We start from the raw sequence: 16,992 nt of genomic DNA, 5'->3' as shown, positions 1-16,992 counted from the left end.
CTCACTAACACACCCACACACACACTCATCCACCCATACAGTCCTGCACACAGGCTGTCTTCAACACATACAAACAGTGAGTCACTCATTCATGCACCTATGCACTACGTAATACCCCCCACCGAACCATGCAGACACTCAGACTGATACTCAAAAAACCAACTAATAACCTATATAGACACCCATGTAGCTACTCACCAACCCATGCAGCCACTTATACACAAAGTGAGAGACTGATACAGATATTTACATATTTAAACATTACTCACTAAGACATGTATTCACTATGATACACTTAATCAGTCAGTTACACAATCAATTTTTCAAAAACAAAACATCCATTTAGACACTTATATACCCATTTATTCTTCCATCGACCTTGAGATATACATATATAAAACATATTTAATTGTCAGAAAAACTGACATTCACTGGATGATGTCATCAGTGATGTCATCAGTGATGTCATTTGAGATGTCATCAGTGATGTCATGAGTGATGTCACTGACCATGTCATGAGTGATGTAATATGTGATGTCATCAGCAGTGCATTGCGGGCGCGCGAGTTATAGTTAGCTGAACTAACTATAACGGGGGAATTTCAATGGTTTTGTACAAGTGAAAAGTCCAGCTAACTATAACACCCCTGAAACCTATGGTTTTTTCAGTGAATATATATATATATATATATATATCTCACATCAAACGCTGTACGCCTCCTAAGAAAGCAGCAGCCGCGGACACTGGAACGTTTGACACGGGCTGGTTTATTCTATTTTGAGTGCAATTATGCCTGATACTAAAATATGTAGATTGACACATATTGTATTAGCATACAGTTTTGAATTACACATGAAATGTAAATATGATATAAGTGAACAGAAACGGCAAACTGTTAAAGAAAGGAGTGAGTTAATTCCATGTGCATTGTAGTCTGTCTTCACAGTTTATGAATTGTTTAAGTCACATGTTTATTTAAGAAAATGAAACTGAACCCATGGCACTCGTGATCATGGGACGTGGTCCCGAAACGCGTCGAGTTGCCGATTTCTGCAAAATAAACAACTGCTGAAAAGCCTTCCTGTGTCCACGGCTGCTGCTTTCTTAGGAGGTGTACAGCGTTTGATGTGATGTTCTGAGGTTCGCCACCTCACCGCCAGTGCTTTAAATGGGAAAAAAATAGTGCAGGTACTCATTTACATGTGGCGAGTGGGCGGGGCTAGGGGCGGGGCTAAAGGCAAGACATGCAAAGTTTATTAGCTTATATAATAGTTGCAGCACACACGAGAAATGTGTTTCTATAAACAAATCAGGTTAATACCTTATACAAAATAAAAGTCAAACAGTATTTTAACCTTTCCTTATTTTGTAATATTTATTTCACAAAAACAGGCACACACAAGCAGGCAAACAGACACACATAAGCAGACACTCACACAAAAGAATCAGGTAGGACTAAAGCCCTTTTAACCTCCCATGGCTTTCCTCATTGTGCTGTCTCTGGGCTGCCTCCATTCCTTGCAAGAAACACAGCATGATGGCCAACACTGGGATATCATGCAAATGAGCCCACGCTGATAGTTCAGCAGGGGCTCAGCTCAGGGCTATAAAAGTGATTTGGCTGAACAAAGAGACAGGCTACCAACACTAAAGGCCAATGCACCTACCCTCCATGAGTACCGGTACTCTCCATGGCCGTAGAGAAGTGCCGGTACTCAGGGTGATAAAAATAAGAAGTGCCGGTACTCAGTACCAGTGAGTACCTGCCCATTTAAAGCACTGCTCACCGCGGACTGCCGTTGAAAGAGGCAAGGAGGAGGCGGTGTCAGTGCTTCGGTACTGTCTGTGTGTTTGTATATATATATATATATATATGTTTACGCTTTTCCCAGTGCTTGAAACACCAGTGAAGCCTGTCCAATCGGAGTGAGGCATCTTGTTTAAAGAGAGGGCGGGAGAAGCACTTGCTATATCCTTGGCGGCATCTGATGAAGTTTGATTTAAAACGAAACGCGTTATGCATACGCCACAATAAAGAAGGATTTGTGCATTTCCCTGGAGTCCCGCGTGTGCTCTTTTCCTCTACGAGTTGGGGGAGAGTGGAGTCTATGTTTTGGGATGCGGCCACGAACGTCCCTGGAGCGCCCACCCCTTCAGAGTCCAGGTGAACTTGGTGGCAACTTTTGGACACACTACAGGCTCTGTGGTAACGCCTGGACACGCCGCTCACCTGTAAACAGCTCGGCCACTACCAGTGGACAACGACTTCGTGAAGGATGCTGATGCCTACTTAGGCGACGTGCACGAGCTCCAGTCAGGAAGCAGAGCGGCGGGGTGAGGGACAAAGGTGAAGTGCAATACCGCCCACTGTTAAGAACTCGGTGTGCATTGGGGTGAAGGGAGCAGACACCGCCCACTGGGGCTAGTATTGACGCATGGTGCTGCTCCGCGCTAATCCAGATTCCTGGGTTTACGCTTTTCCCAGTGCTTGAAACACCAGTGAAGCCTGTCCAATCGGAGTGAGGCATCTTGTTTAAAGAGAGGGCGGGAGAAGCACTTGCTATATCCTTGGCGGCATCTGATGAAGTTTGATTTAAAACGAAACGCGTTATGCATACGCCACAATAAAGAAGGATTTGTGCATTTCCCTGGAGTCCCGCGTGTGCTCTTTTCCTCTACGAGTTGGGGGAGAGTGGAGTCTATGTTTTGGGATGCGGCCACGAACGTCCCTGGAGCGCCCACCCCTTCAGAGTCCAGGTGAACTTGGTGGCAACTTTTGGACACACTACAGGCTCTGTGGTAACGCCTGGACACGCCGCTCACCTGTAAACAGCTCGGCCACTACCAGTGGACAACGACTTCGTGAAGGATGCTGATGCCTACTTAGGCGACGTGCACGAGCTCCAGTCAGGAAGCAGAGCGGCGGGGTGAGGGACAAAGGTGAAGTGCAATACCGCCCACTGTTAAGAACTCGGTGTGCATTGGGGTGAAGGGAGCAGACACCGCCCACTGGGGCTAGTATTGACGCATGGTGCTGCTCCGCGCTAATCCAGATTCCTGGGTTTACGCTTTTCCCAGTGCTTGAAACACCAGTGAAGCCTGTCCAATCGGAGTGAGGCATCTTGTTTAAAGAGAGGGCGGGAGAAGCACTTGCTATATCCTTGGCGGCATCTGATGAAGTTTGATTTAAAACGAAACGCGTTATGCATACGCCACAATAAAGAAGGATTTGTGCATTTCCCTGGAGTCCCGCGTGTGCTCTTTTCCTCTACGAGTTGGGGGAGAGTGGAGTCTATATATATATATATATATATATAGGTAGATATATATATATATATATATATATATATATATATATATATATATATATTCACTTAAAAAACCATAGGTATCACACATGTTATAGTTAGCTGGACATTTCCCTCGTAAAAAACCAATGAAATTCCCCCGTTATAGTTAGTGCAGGCAACGATAACTCACGCGACCGCAATCCTCTGCTGATGACGTCATATATTACATCACTGTATTTAGACACCTATTTACCCATGTCTTCTTCCATTAATCTTTAGCTATACATATATTACAAATATTTATTTTTCAGAAAGACACATATGTAATCAGTGATATAATATCTGACGTCATCAGCAGAGGATTGCGGTTGCGTGAGTTATAGTTGCCTGCACTAACTATAACGGGGGAATTTCATTGGTTTTTTACGAGGTAAATGTCCAGCTTACTATAACATGTGTGATACCTATGGTTTTTTAAGTGAATTTGCAAGGTTTTTTAAATGCTAATTCCTAACTATAACGTGTGTGAAACCTATGGTTTTTTAAGTGAATTTGTACAGTTTTTTAAATGCTAAGTTATGTATTTATTAATATATATTTTTTTTCAGGTTTTTCACCGTGCGCGCACCGTGCGCGCGCAATGGGCACTCAGGGCGCTTCGCGCACCGAGCGCCCACGATGCATTGAGCATGCGCCCGCGTATTTTAGAAAAAAAAATGTTTTTTTCACCCTTGGGGGTCCTTCAGTGACCCCCTGACAAAGGCTAGGGGGTCAGGAACTGTCCACCCTGCCCCCTTTTCACGTTCTCCACCTTTGTTTTTCACTGCCTCAGACTGCGAGAGACAAAATGGCGGCCGGCACTTCCTGATTTCGACCGATTCGAATGTTTACTGACATCTAACAACCAATCAGAATTGCGCTCGCGCACGTCACCGTGCGCGCACGGTGCGCGTCTATAGATATGTATGTACTTTTAACTGCAATTTTCTCAGAAACTACTGAACAGATTGACTCCAGATATCCAAAATGCACATCCCTGACCTGAGGACTACCTCTCTGCCAAATTTCAAGTAATTCTGTTCAGCCGTTCGGGCTGTACCTTGGACTAAAGGTCCCTATGGAAAAATGCATGGGGAAGACGCGTTTTGGGACCCCCCTTTTTTCTCAGCCCCCGCTTGACGAATCCCCCCGAGACTTTCGGGGTAGGAGCAGAGCGGAGCTCCCCACCTATTTTGAAAATTTCATAAGGATTCGTCAACCGGCGCCAAAGTTATTCAAAATAGAATTTTCAGATTTCCTATGGAAACACGGTCCTAACTATAACTATCTACTGGCGACCGCCAGTAGATAATATATATATATTTATTTATTTATTTATTTATTTTGGCATTTATAAAGCGCGAACGAATACCCGTGGGAGTCTCGGCGCTAGACTGGCAGCTGATTCTCCCCAGCAATGAAGACGCCGGAGGGATTTATTGGTTAAACAACCAGGTTTTCAGGCTCTTGCGAAAGTGGAGTAGTGATTTGCTAGATCTAATTTGTTGTGGCAGCATATTCCAGATCTTGGGAGCTGCTACCGCAAAGCGTCGATCGCCCCAGGAAACTGTTTTAGAACGTGGAACCACTAGTTGATTGAGAGTCGAGGATCTAAGTCGTCTGGTCGGTCTATAAGGTTTGAGCTGTTCCTTGAGAGGGCGTGGACCTTGATCGTGTAGAACCTTATAGATTATACAGAGAGATTTGAACTTGATCCTGTTTTCTATCGTTAACCAGTGGAGTGTCCTAATGGTGTCAGAGATGGGTGCAAACTTAGGTGTTTTAGACAGGGGACAGGCTGCCGCATTCTGTATAGTTTGTAGTTTTTTTGTAACTCTAGTTTGGCTATTTAGGAGAAGCGCGTTGCAGTAATCCAAGGATGAAAGGACCAGAGAACTAACCAGAGTTTTGACAGCTACATCAGGGAGGAATGGGGTAATTTTTCTTATCATCTTCAATTTATAGTGGGCTATGGCTGCTATTTTGTTAGCATGTGCCATAAAATTAAGACGATCATCAAAGATAACCCCCAGATTCCTAACCTTGGAAGTCGGACTGGGTGGTATGCCGAAAGCTGGGGGCCACCAAGGATCGGGCCACATAGGAGAGATATATATATAATATACACACATATATATATATATACATACACATATATCAACCTTTTTCAATTTTTGTTTTCACTGCATGTATCATTAGGTTGAGCCTGCAACAGCGCATGCAATAAATGCACTCTTACTTGCAAGACTTGTTTTTTTACACTAAAGGGCTTTGAGTCCTCCCATTGCATATCACTCTTCTTTGCTGCCTCCTAATTGGTCAACACATGCCAGGCGTCACTTCCTGTTTTTTCTGTGGCGCGTGAACGAAGCCCAGATTGATTTCTTCATATTCGTGTCCACCTGCTGCTCGTGCTGTGATTGAGGTTCTTTTTAGGGTCAAGCCTGGGTGAGCATCATGCACTAGCGCATGCTCTCTTGTTTGCAAGACACTTTTGTGTACCGAAAGGGGCTTGCAGCCCACCCATTGTTTACCAGTTGCTAGCTTGACTGTCACTCTTCTTTCCTGCCTCATAATCGGCCAGCGTGTATCTTGGTGTCACTTCCTGTTTATTCTCTGGTGCATGCATCAAGCACAGATTGATTTCTCCTGAATAGTCTCAGTCCGCTGATTGTTCTGTGTTTGAAGTACTATTTTTTCTCCAGCTACTACTTTACTCTCCCACTCACTACTTTTTTTGTTGCTGTCCACTTTTCTCCCCACCGTCCTTGCTTGCCCATACCCCCACCCCCTACCCACATCCGTGCTTGCCCCCTTTCCCTCCCTGTCCCATTCAGAAAAAGCCCTATGACGCGGCACCAGCGCTGTCCGCATCATAACTCCTTTTGGCTATGTTTACTTTAAGCCATGCTGCACAGCCACCCTGCTGTACAACATGGCTAAAAGGCATTGGGAAAGCCAATACCTCTTGCACAGGTCCAAGCTATTGACTTTGCCAATGCTTGTTACATCTGGTTTCAACAGTCCTTTGTTTATGTCACTGTTAGAAGCCAATTGTGTTTAGTAAACCTCAAGCTCCCACACTGTATGCCTATGCGCATGCATACTGAAGCACACACCATCTTTTACATCTCTACGACTGCAATTAAGAGGGCTACTCCGTTTGTGAGTGTCTGCAAGCCACTAATTCACTGATGTTCCTGGGGAAGGTGAGTATGACTGCTCTGGAATGAGAGGAGTGTAATAAATTGTGTTACTGGTTGAGAAGATGAAACCCTACTCCGGTAGGAACCACAATCCTAGTCAGGGTAAGGCACAAGCAAACCCCTAGATTCACCTGTGCTCAACCTCCTGGTAGCTTTGCACAGAGCATTAAGGCCTAACTTAGAGGCAATGTGTAAAGTATGTATGTAGCACTTCAATCAAAAATAAAGCAAAAACACAACACAAGAAAAATCCAACACCAATTTAGAAAAAATCTTAAATTTTAATAAATAAATCAAGACCAAAACGATGAAGTTCGATCGTAGAACTGGAGATATGCAATTTTAAAGATTTATGTGAAAATGGTGCCAAAAGGCGTTGAAGATGCGTCATGGAGCTGAAGGTCCTGGTTGTAAATGCATCATGCAGCGTCGGTTCTGAGGATCTGTGAGGCAGCGATGGGAGGTCCTGCGTCGTTGTTGAGGAGGCCCTTGACAAGGGGGCTTGTGATGACAAGTTCTACGTTGATGATGTGTCACACACTGGCTGGTTCTGAAGAGACTTTGGGGCTTGCGATGTGGAGTCCTGCATCGTCATCAAGGCTGCTATCGATGAGAGGATTGTAATGCGAGGGCATGCGTTAAGAGTGCGTCGCACAGGGGTGGTTACGATGAGGCTTTGGGCTGCGGTGAGAACTCGTTGCATCAGGAAAGTCCATGCAGCAGAGGCAATGCGTTGGTTCTTCTCGGGGTTGCTCAGCGCAGCAGAGGAGATGCATCGGTTCTGTCGGATCCACAGATGGGGTGGCAGAGCACCCTCAAGCCCATTTCCAAGGATCCAGGACTGAGTTAGCACCCCTTGGCAGGGTAGAACCCACAGATGGCAAAGTCCAGGTGCTGGGTTCGTGGTTGTTAGAAGCCTGTTATGTCCCTGAGGCTTCTGATCAGGGGGCCAACCAAATAGACCTTGGAGAAACTCTGGAGTCCTGGGTTCAGAGATGCAGGTCTAGTCCATCTCACTCTGGCAGGAGGGCATCCGATCAGCACAGCAGGGCAGCAGTCCTTCAAAGCAGCAGCAGTTCAGCAGGGTGGCAGTCCTTTAGGCAGCACAACAGTCCTTCTTCCTGGCATAGTCCACATGTCCTGAAGTGTTCTGAAGATTTAGGTCTAAAGGTCCAATTTTTATACCTGGTCCCCACTTTCAAGTGGAGCAAGCTTCTAGAGGTTTCCAACTATCCTATGGTAGAGGTGAACCTTGTGATAGTGGAAAACAAAATTAGGAGTCTTTCACTACCAGTGCATGTAACATATAAAAGTACATATCCTACTTTTTAAATACACTGCAGCCTGCCATCTGGGCTGTTCAGGGCCTACCCTAGGGTGACTTATGTATTAAGATGGAAGGTTTGGACCTGGCAATAGGTTTATTTTCCAGGTCTAAATGGCAGCTTTAAAACTGCATACACAGGCTGCAATGGAAGTCCTGAGACAGGTTGAGAGGGCTACTTAAGTGACTGGCACAATAAGTCCTGCAGGCCCACTGTTAGCATTTAATTTACAGGCCTGGTACATGTGGTACCACTTAATAGGGACTTACAAGTAAATTAAATAGGCCAATTGGGTGTAAGAAAATTCTAACATTTTTTGGGGAGAAAGTACAATCATTTTAGCACTGGTTCGCAGTGGTCAGGGACCTGCTCTCTCCCCTAGAAGCTCCACCATTGTGCCACTGCCGCTGATAGGGATCTGGTAGGGTTTGAGCCTGCCTCTGCTGCTTCCTCTGCTGCCACCCTCCTTGTTGTCCCCCATTTTGCCTTGTGTCATTCTCTCTCCTCATTGTTTTATTGTAGGTGTATAGGTATTGTTAATTCTGTCACTGTTAGGTCTGTGTCTCGTTTTTCCGGTTTGCTTGATCTCCCGGTGCTGCTCCCCCGCGGCTGCTCCCCCCTGCTGCTCACGCTCCCGCCTCCCAGCTGAGCTTCCCTCCTTCCTCCCCTATTTAATGGCGGCCGCTGCGGGTATGAGCAAGCAAGACCTCTGACCTCTGGTCAGGGACCTGCTCTCTCCCCCCGTAGCTCCACCGTTGTGCTGCTGCTGCTGATAGGGATCTGGTAGGGTTCGAGTCTGCCTCTGCTGCCACCTGCCTTGTTGTGCCCGTTTTGCCTTGTTTCATCCTCTCTCTTTATTGTTTTATTGTAGGTGTGCATGTATTGTTAATTCTGTCACTGTTAATTCTGTGTCTCGCTTTTGCGTGTTTGCTCTGTTTCCCTCTGCTTCTTCGCCCGGCCCCTCCCCCGTGCCGCTTACGCTCCCGCCTCCTAGCTTCCCTCCCTCGTTCCCTATTTAATGGCAGATTCTGTGCGGCTGCACCGCTGGCACGCCAAAGGCAAGCCTGACTGCGCCCGTCTGTGACCCGATCACGGCCAGCACCAGTAACCCTGGATCTCCAGCCACCCACTGCTACGGCTCAGCTGCACTCCACGCACTCAACACAGGAAGGAACAATAACTGCCAGATCTCCACGCCAAAGACCACCCATGGCCAGTTCTCCTGCTGTCACTGCCGCCAGACCTTCACCACTGCCTCCACACCGAACGCCAACAACTCAGAAGCCCTGCGGTGCATCCTTCTCAACGTGCGCTCCATGCACAGACACGCCATAGAGATCTGGGACCTCCTCGACACCCTCTCTCCAGACGTTGCCTTCTTCACAGAAACCTGGACCAATTCCTCCTCCGCCCCCGACATCGCCTCAGCCATCCCGGACGGTACAAAATCCAGAGAAAGGACCGCCCCAACCACCCAGGTGGAGGACTTGCCATTGTACACAAGAGCTCCCTCCAGCTCAAGCCACAGCCTGCCCACCACCGAACACCTCCATTTCCAGACCCAGACCAACCCCAAAATGACCCTAAGAGGCACCCTCGCATACAGCCCCCCGGAATACGAACTGCCCTTACCACCACCACGCCTTCGCCTCCATGGACTACAAACTCATCGGGGACCTCAACTTCCACCTCAACAACCTCAGCGATCCCAACTCCACCACCCTCCTGGACAACCTCACCAATCTTGGAATAAAACAACTCAGCAACACCCCCACCCACAAGGCAGGACACACCCTCAACCCCATCTTCGCAGGAGGTAACAACATCCACTTCAGCCACACCATGCAACCCCTATGGACAGGCCACCACTGCGTCCACTTCCATGTCAACAAACCCACGTGCCCAAACCCGCACCCCGCCCGCCACGAAGAAACTGGAGCGAGATCACCGAGGAGCAGCTCAACTCCATCCTCAACAGCGAGGCCCCTCCACTCCGGACAACCCCAACCTCGCATCCAAAGAACTCCACAGGTGGATCTTCAACTGCGCAGACAAGCTTGCACCCCTACACAACCCCAACAAACAGCGCCCCTGGAAGGCCACTTGGTTCACCTCCGACCTCCAGGAAACCATGCGTACCTGCAGACATCTTGAGAAGAACTGGAGAAACAGCAAAACCTTGGAAGACCACACCACCTACAAAAAGGCCATGACAGAATACCACCAACGCATCAGATCCACCAAGAATACTTTCACCCAGAACAGGATCCTCGCCAACTCCAACAACTCCAAGGAACATTTTTGCATTATCCATGAATTTACCAAGCCCCCTAGCAAAACCACGACATCACCCCCTCCCAGGACCACTGCAACAAGATCGACTCCTACTTCTGTCTGAAAATCAAGGGTGTCTAGGACAAGTTCAACAACCAGACACCTGACTCCAAAACCACCCCCTCCACCAGCAACATCAGCCAGCCTACCCTCTCCATCTGGACCCCAGTCACCACCGAAGACACCGCATCGACCATGAAAAGCATCCACTCAGGTGCCCCCATGGACCCCTGCCTCCATCACATCTTCCACAGAGCCACCACCGCCATCGCCCCAGAACTACAAAGCAGCATCAACGCCACCTTCTTTCCCGACGACTGGAAATGCACATAAGTCAGACCCCTACTCAAGAAACCCTCAGCAGATCCCAGGGACCTCAAAAACTACCGCCCCATCTCGCTCCTCCCCTTCATGGCAAAAGTCACTGAGAAGACCATCAACATCCAACTAATGAAATTCATCGACGAACACTCCATCCTCGACCCCTCCCAATCTGGATTCCTTAGCTACCACAGCACTGAGACCGCTCTTCTTGCCGCCACAGACGACATCCACACCCTCCTCGACCTAGGCCACACCGTAGCCCTGATCCTACTCGACCACTCTGCAGCCTTCGTCATCATCTCCCACCGCACACTCACCGCCAGATTCCACTAAGCCGGCATACAGGGAACCGCCATCGACTGGCTCTGCTGCTTCCTCGCCGGCAGAACCCAAAGAATCAGACTTCCACCCTTCCTATCCAAACCCACGGAAATCAACTGCGGAGTACCCCAAGGATCATCACTCAGCCCCACTCGGCATACTATCCTACGCCGACAACACCCAACTCATCCTCTCTCTCACCAAGGATCCCATCACCACCAGACTCAACTTCAAGGAAGGAATGCGGGACGTCGCATCCTGGATGAGCAGCAGCTGCCTGAAGCTCAACTCGGAGAAGACAGAGGTCCTCGTCCTCGGGCCCTCCCCCTCTGATTGGGCCAAATCCTGGTGGGCCACCACCCGCAGCAGCCCCCCCCCCCCCCCGCCCCATGGACCACGCCCAAACCTCAACATCATACTCGACTGCTCTCTCTCCATGACCCGACAGGTCAATGCTGTCGCCTCCACCTGCTTCAACACCCTCCACATCCTCCGCAAGACCTTCAAATTGACCCCCCCCCCCCCAAATCAAGGAAGACCGTCTCCCACGCACTCATAAAGAGCAGGCTGGACTACGGAAACACCCTCTATGCCGGTATCAACAAGTCTATACTCCGCAAACTCCAAACCATACAAAACACCGCAGCTAGACTCGTCCTCGGTATCCCCTGACACAAACACATCACCCACCACCTGCGTAACCTCCACTGGCTCCCCATTGAGAAAAGAGTAACCTTCAAGATACTCACTCACATGTAAAAGTGCCTCCACAACACTGGACCCCAATACCTCAACGACAGAATCTCCTTGCCCCTTCCCAAGAGGAACCTCTGATCCGACGACCTTGCCCTCGCAGAAAACCCGCGCATCCGCAGAGCAAGAACAGGTGGAAGGACCTTCTCCTACATCGCGGCCAAGACCTGCAACGAGCTTCCGATCAACATCAGGCGTGCCACCACCCTGCACATCTTCAGGAAGACCCTCAAGACCTGGCTCTTCGACTGAACGGAGCTGCCGCCCCCTACCCCAGCACCTTGAGATTCTCACGGGTGAGCAGCGCGCTTTAAAAAAAGCCTGATTGATTGATTGATTGAGAGTCCTAAAGCCAGCAAAAACAAAGTCAGCAAAACAGGGGGGTCAAAGGCAAAAAGTCAGGGGAGAACTACGCCAGGAGGACCAAAGTGGCAGGACTGTGCTGCTCCCTTATCACCAGCAACTCCTTTGTCTCTGTGGCCATAGATGATAAAGCTAACAGATCTGCTTGTTAACAGGCTGCCATCAACATTCTCTGAAAGCCGAATATATGACCTTTCCCAGCGACACCCTAGTGCCACACTTCTGCCCACTGACCATCCAATTTATACACTGTTGATCCTGCTTAACAACCCACCTCCGATTCCTCTTTACTCGTCTACCTATCTGCTACTGTTTCCAGCCCAGTACCCCCATTGCTTCACACAGTTATCCCGAGGCTCCTGAAATCTTCCCACTGCCCTTAAACTATTCCTTTTTTATTGGCCGCCCTCAGGAGTTTCTCTGCAGCCTCTGAGCACCTCTCAGTTGCGGCCTCCACAGGGCTCCTACCCTAGCATCTTCCCTGCTCCTCCTTTTAACTTATCTACCCCCAATGTACTTGCACTTCTCTGACCCTCAGTCTTTGCGTTCCTCACCAGCCTGACCCGGGTTTTTTGCCCTTTCAGTCCTGACCTTCACCCATACCCTGCCCCCTCCCCAGAGACACTACTCCGCTCTCCCTTTACAACTGCCCCTATCACCCTTGCTGCCCTCCACTGCTCTTCACGTATCTCCACGCTCGAAGTGTAATTTCTTGCCTGAAGAAAAAACGGACGTGAATTTAATGAACCGGGAAAAGTTAGTCAGTGCTTACCGGCACGCAAGCACCTTCTTTTTATTAATATACATTTTGCAACGTACAGTGAGACCACGGGTAGATTGTCACTCTAATTTGGCAGTTTTATATAGCATGAACACGACCCGAATGTATTGGAACGCTTTGATATGTCATATTACACAAGGTCACATTCATGGTTTTAGGCACGAGAAGATTGCGTGATTTGGCCAGAATCACAGGATGTTGAGCGTGCCCCGTGAGTCCAATTTGGTTCCCTGGTGCCAGAGAAGGCAGGAGTCTGTCGCTTGGGCCGTATCCTCTCCAGGCAGCACGTGATGCTGCTGTTGCTGCTGCCACTGTGTACGTTACGTCAAACCAGAGTGAGGAAGAAATTCCAGGAAATGCATTTCCGGTATATAGTGATTGCCATTACCGGCCTCAGAGCTGAATTGATCGCTGGAGCTTTGCAACGTTCTGACCTTGCCACCCGTTGCTAGAAATAACAAACAAAATGCGGTTACTAAGGGAAGGGTGAGCATGGATGGTGCCATAGCTGGGCGTGGAGGCAAAGGGCAGTATTGTCTGGACCCTGGGCAAAGACCAGTGCCCTGATCACTTCCCGTTTCTGCTGTCGCGTTGCACGCAGACTCTATTGAATGTGTAAACAATATTTTTTATGTCACTATATTACAGATTTTTAATTCAAAATATATCCCGCATGTGGGGTGGACAACAAGCGACCATTTCCCAGTCCACTTAGGGTAGGGAGCAGGCGCACAACGCCCTTAGGGCTAATAGGGCTTCAACACCCCACGTCCCGCCATTCGTCGCAACAGCTCCCCCCCCCCCGGCCCCCCCCCCCTGTGTCTCAGCCCGGGCTGCTGCAGCTTAAGCTTCTCTTGACACAAATAGGGTTATAAAAAAATATATATATTTATTTGTAAGTGACTTTTCTGTCTTTGTTCCCTTTAATTATCAGTCTGGATCATTCAGGGAGCCCTACAACACAATTAAAAGTGCTTTCTATTCGTATTTGCTGTTCGAAGTATACACAGATAAGTGCTCAAAATATAGCTTTAGGTGACTGCTTATTAGGTCGAGGACTACCGGTCTGCCGAAGGCAGAACCGGAAGTCGGAAGATTTAATGTTTTCTAGAGCGGCTATTTAGCCCGCCTCTCTTTTAGCTTCTCCTCCATTGGCTGGCTTCCTAAACGGAGGCCAGCTATTGGAGGAGAGAGCCGTCCCTCCAAATAGGCTCCGTCTTTTTCAGATTCGGGGGCGTGTTCCTGCTGTTCTTTCCACTTTTTAGCCACGCCCCTTTAGAACAGCAGGAACACGCCCTCGAATCTGAAAAAGTTTCGAAGCTTCCATCCGCCATTTTTTAGGACTCACCAGAAGCTCCGAGGGCGTTGCAGGCGTTTGTCTCCTACAGGGGTAGACTTTCGGACGAAGTGGAACACCAGATCGGGGAAGGCTGAAATGTCAGGTAATTCCTAGCTCTTTATTGTGGGGGTGAGCGGATTGCCGGCCCTGACGCAAAGCTTGTCCCCTGATGCCAAAACATGGCCTGTGACCCGGGGCAGTGAAGGGTGGTACAACGCGTGTGTAAGCAGGGCAAAGTGAAATGATGCAGCCGCCATAAACTTGGATTATTAAACTGAATCCCATCCGTAGTTTTTACATCTAGTTTTACCACAATATAAACTGTTCTTACTCCTGGGCCAGTGTGACGTTTACATCTCATTGGCTGATGCCCGCGCTGAATTGGACCACACCATTGTCCTTCCTCCAATTAGCTTGCAGGGGAGTAAGGGGATCGTGTGCACACGCGCAGTTAAAGGTAGGTGTGAACAACAACTCGACCTTTCTTACTTTTGTAGGTTTCAGAAGAGAGAGTTGCATCCGCTCATGGTCAGTTTTCAGAAAGTACACAGGACAAGAAAACCCGAGAAAGAGAAGCGAATGGAAACCCCCGCCCGAGCACTGCTGCCTCCCCCTCGGTTCTCGTCAGGCGCGCGCCACATGCCTCGAGTTAGTGCTGGAAAAAACAACTCTTTTCAAGGCGCACGCCACATGCCTCGGGTCACTCCGGAAAAAACACAGCTCTTTTCACACGGCCACAAAACACTGAACACTAGCAAAGCACGGGGCGCCTATCTGTGTACAAGCAGCGCGCGGCCCTCCTCGTGCTGGGCGGTGAGTCACTGGGAGGACGGGAGGCTCCGGGGCAATGACGGGAACCCGGGGCGACCTCAGCAAGGGGGCGGGACCCCACACTGACCACAGCCTCACTCACCTTCATACAGCTTCACTTTTTCCTCCAACACCATCAACCCCTTTGCAAGAAGCTGGTTCTGAAAACAAACCGAAGGAAAACCAGGTTACTAGCGCTGAAAGAATATTGGCGCTATAGTGAACGTTTCTTAGCGCTCCAGAGACTTGTTAGCATGTACTTTGAAACTATTTAAGGTCAGGGTTCAGGGGCTCCCCGGAATACTCCACCACCTGTACATACTTTGAAGCACTGACCACACACGGTCTCAAGCTTTGCCCTTACATTTTTTATTCATTAATTCATTCAGGGTGTTTTATATGGCGAGAACAAGACTCGAGGGTATCAGAGCGCTGCACATATGATTGAAAGAGCACAAAGCTAGACAAATAACTGAAAACAGGAAGGAAATCAACACCTTAACTAAAGCATTGATCAAAAGCTGTAGGATCAAATTAAATGGATATGGCGTGTTGTGACAGAGCCTGTGAGTTACATGTCAGTCATTCATTTATGAGGCGCTGTGCTGGACTCTCCAAGATGGTTTCCCGAGTCTGCTCTGAGCTCCATCCTTTCCAGTCACCAGGGGGAACTATGTTTAAGTGGCGTTCCACTGGGATGCATGCGCTTTTGCCAATACTTCATTTGTGTAAAAAAACAAAAAAAAGTGCCTGGGCTCCTATCGGGATGCCAGTGCACTTTGCACCACATATGCTATTCTGCCACTAAAAGTAACAACACAACTACTAGCCATCACACTCCTACACGTGTGACCATTCGGACCATGCCCCCAAAGCAATAAGAATAGCTTGGACAGCAGGTGACTCATGTTTAATGAATATGTAATTAATAATTAACTGTTGCTATGGAGGGCATTACTGTTCACCAGTTCCATTACACATGGTTTATTCGTTTTTGTAGCCACGAGGAGATTAAGTAATTTGTCTCGAATCACAAGTGGTTGAGCAGACGCCGAGATTCGAAACCGGTTCCTCAGTTTCAAATTCGACGGCGCTGGCCATAACGCCACATCCCTTAACGTCTTCCTAATGTTTACATCTCTTGGTCTTTAGGGTGTTGTAATGTTTCCTATATCTCACTACCTCACAACATCCCTCTCCCTCACTATATCACTGTTTCACTACCTCACTCTCTCTCACTACATAACTCTCTCTACCTCACTACTCCACTCTATCTCACTACCTCCCTATCTCACAACTTCTCTCTCTCCAAATATCACTACCTCACTCTCTAGCTCACAACCTCACAACTTCACTCTCTCACTCACTACCTCAATCACTCTCTATCTCACTACCTCACTCTTTCTATCTCACTAACTCACTTTCACTCTCTCTTTCACTACCTCTCTCTCTCTCACTACATCACATCATCACTCTATGCTTATATATCACTACCTCACAACATCCCTCTCCCTCACTACCTCACTCTCTATCTCACTACCTCACTCTCTATCTCACTACCTCACTCTCTATCTCACTACCTCACTCTCTATTTCAATACCTCACTCTCTCTCTCTATCTCACTACCTCACTCTCTCTCTGCTAATGCAATAGGTATCACATATGCAAAAAAAAGCTAATGCCAATAGAAATGACAATGCCATTTATTTAGGGATACAAAAATGATAAAAAAAATAATGAGCAATACCAATAGCTCTACCTATAATATTGCCGAGACCATTGCATTGTAAATGCTTGTTTTTTTAACCGTCTGGGACATCGAAATAATGAGCTGGCAACCCTAATCATAAGACTGGACGTTTGTTGCAGGATCAGCACATTATTTATTCCCTCCACCCTCGATCCGTGATTAGTACCATAAAAGCAATAGTTTAACTTATATCTAAAACCCTACGCTGCCTCAATAGCAAGCTGAGTTACTTCAAGTGTCTGGGAATGCACCCTGCATTCAGACAACTCACTCCTCATTCTCGCCCTTCACTTTCAAGCTCACCCTGCACTCACAGCGATCACAATGCACTCACACTGATCACCCTGCACTCACACC

At 48.1% G+C, this 16,992-nt stretch overlaps 1 protein-coding gene across 11 annotated transcripts in view; it reads left to right on the top strand.

Moving 5' to 3' along the window:
- Positions 1–16,992, top strand: part of STAT6 (signal transducer and activator of transcription 6) — a 760,203-nt gene that overhangs the window by 351,963 nt on the left and 391,248 nt on the right. Inside the window, exon 1 of one of the 11 annotated variants that reach the window (XM_085600977.1) lies at positions 14,130–14,178. The exons of the other annotated variants lie outside the window; for them this stretch is intronic. The gene's annotated coding sequence lies outside the window, so the exon portion shown is untranslated. Of the gene's footprint in view, positions 1–14,129; positions 14,179–16,992 lie in introns of those variants that run through there. 11 annotated transcript variants of the gene reach the window in all.

This window comes from Triturus cristatus, chromosome 4_2 (genome assembly GCF_964204655.1).
Source record: "Triturus cristatus chromosome 4_2, aTriCri1.1, whole genome shotgun sequence".
Classification (NCBI taxonomy): Eukaryota; Metazoa; Chordata; class Amphibia; order Caudata; family Salamandridae; genus Triturus; species Triturus cristatus.
Note: the sequence above shows the minus strand (reverse complement) of the source record. Positions and strands in the feature narration are given on the sequence as shown.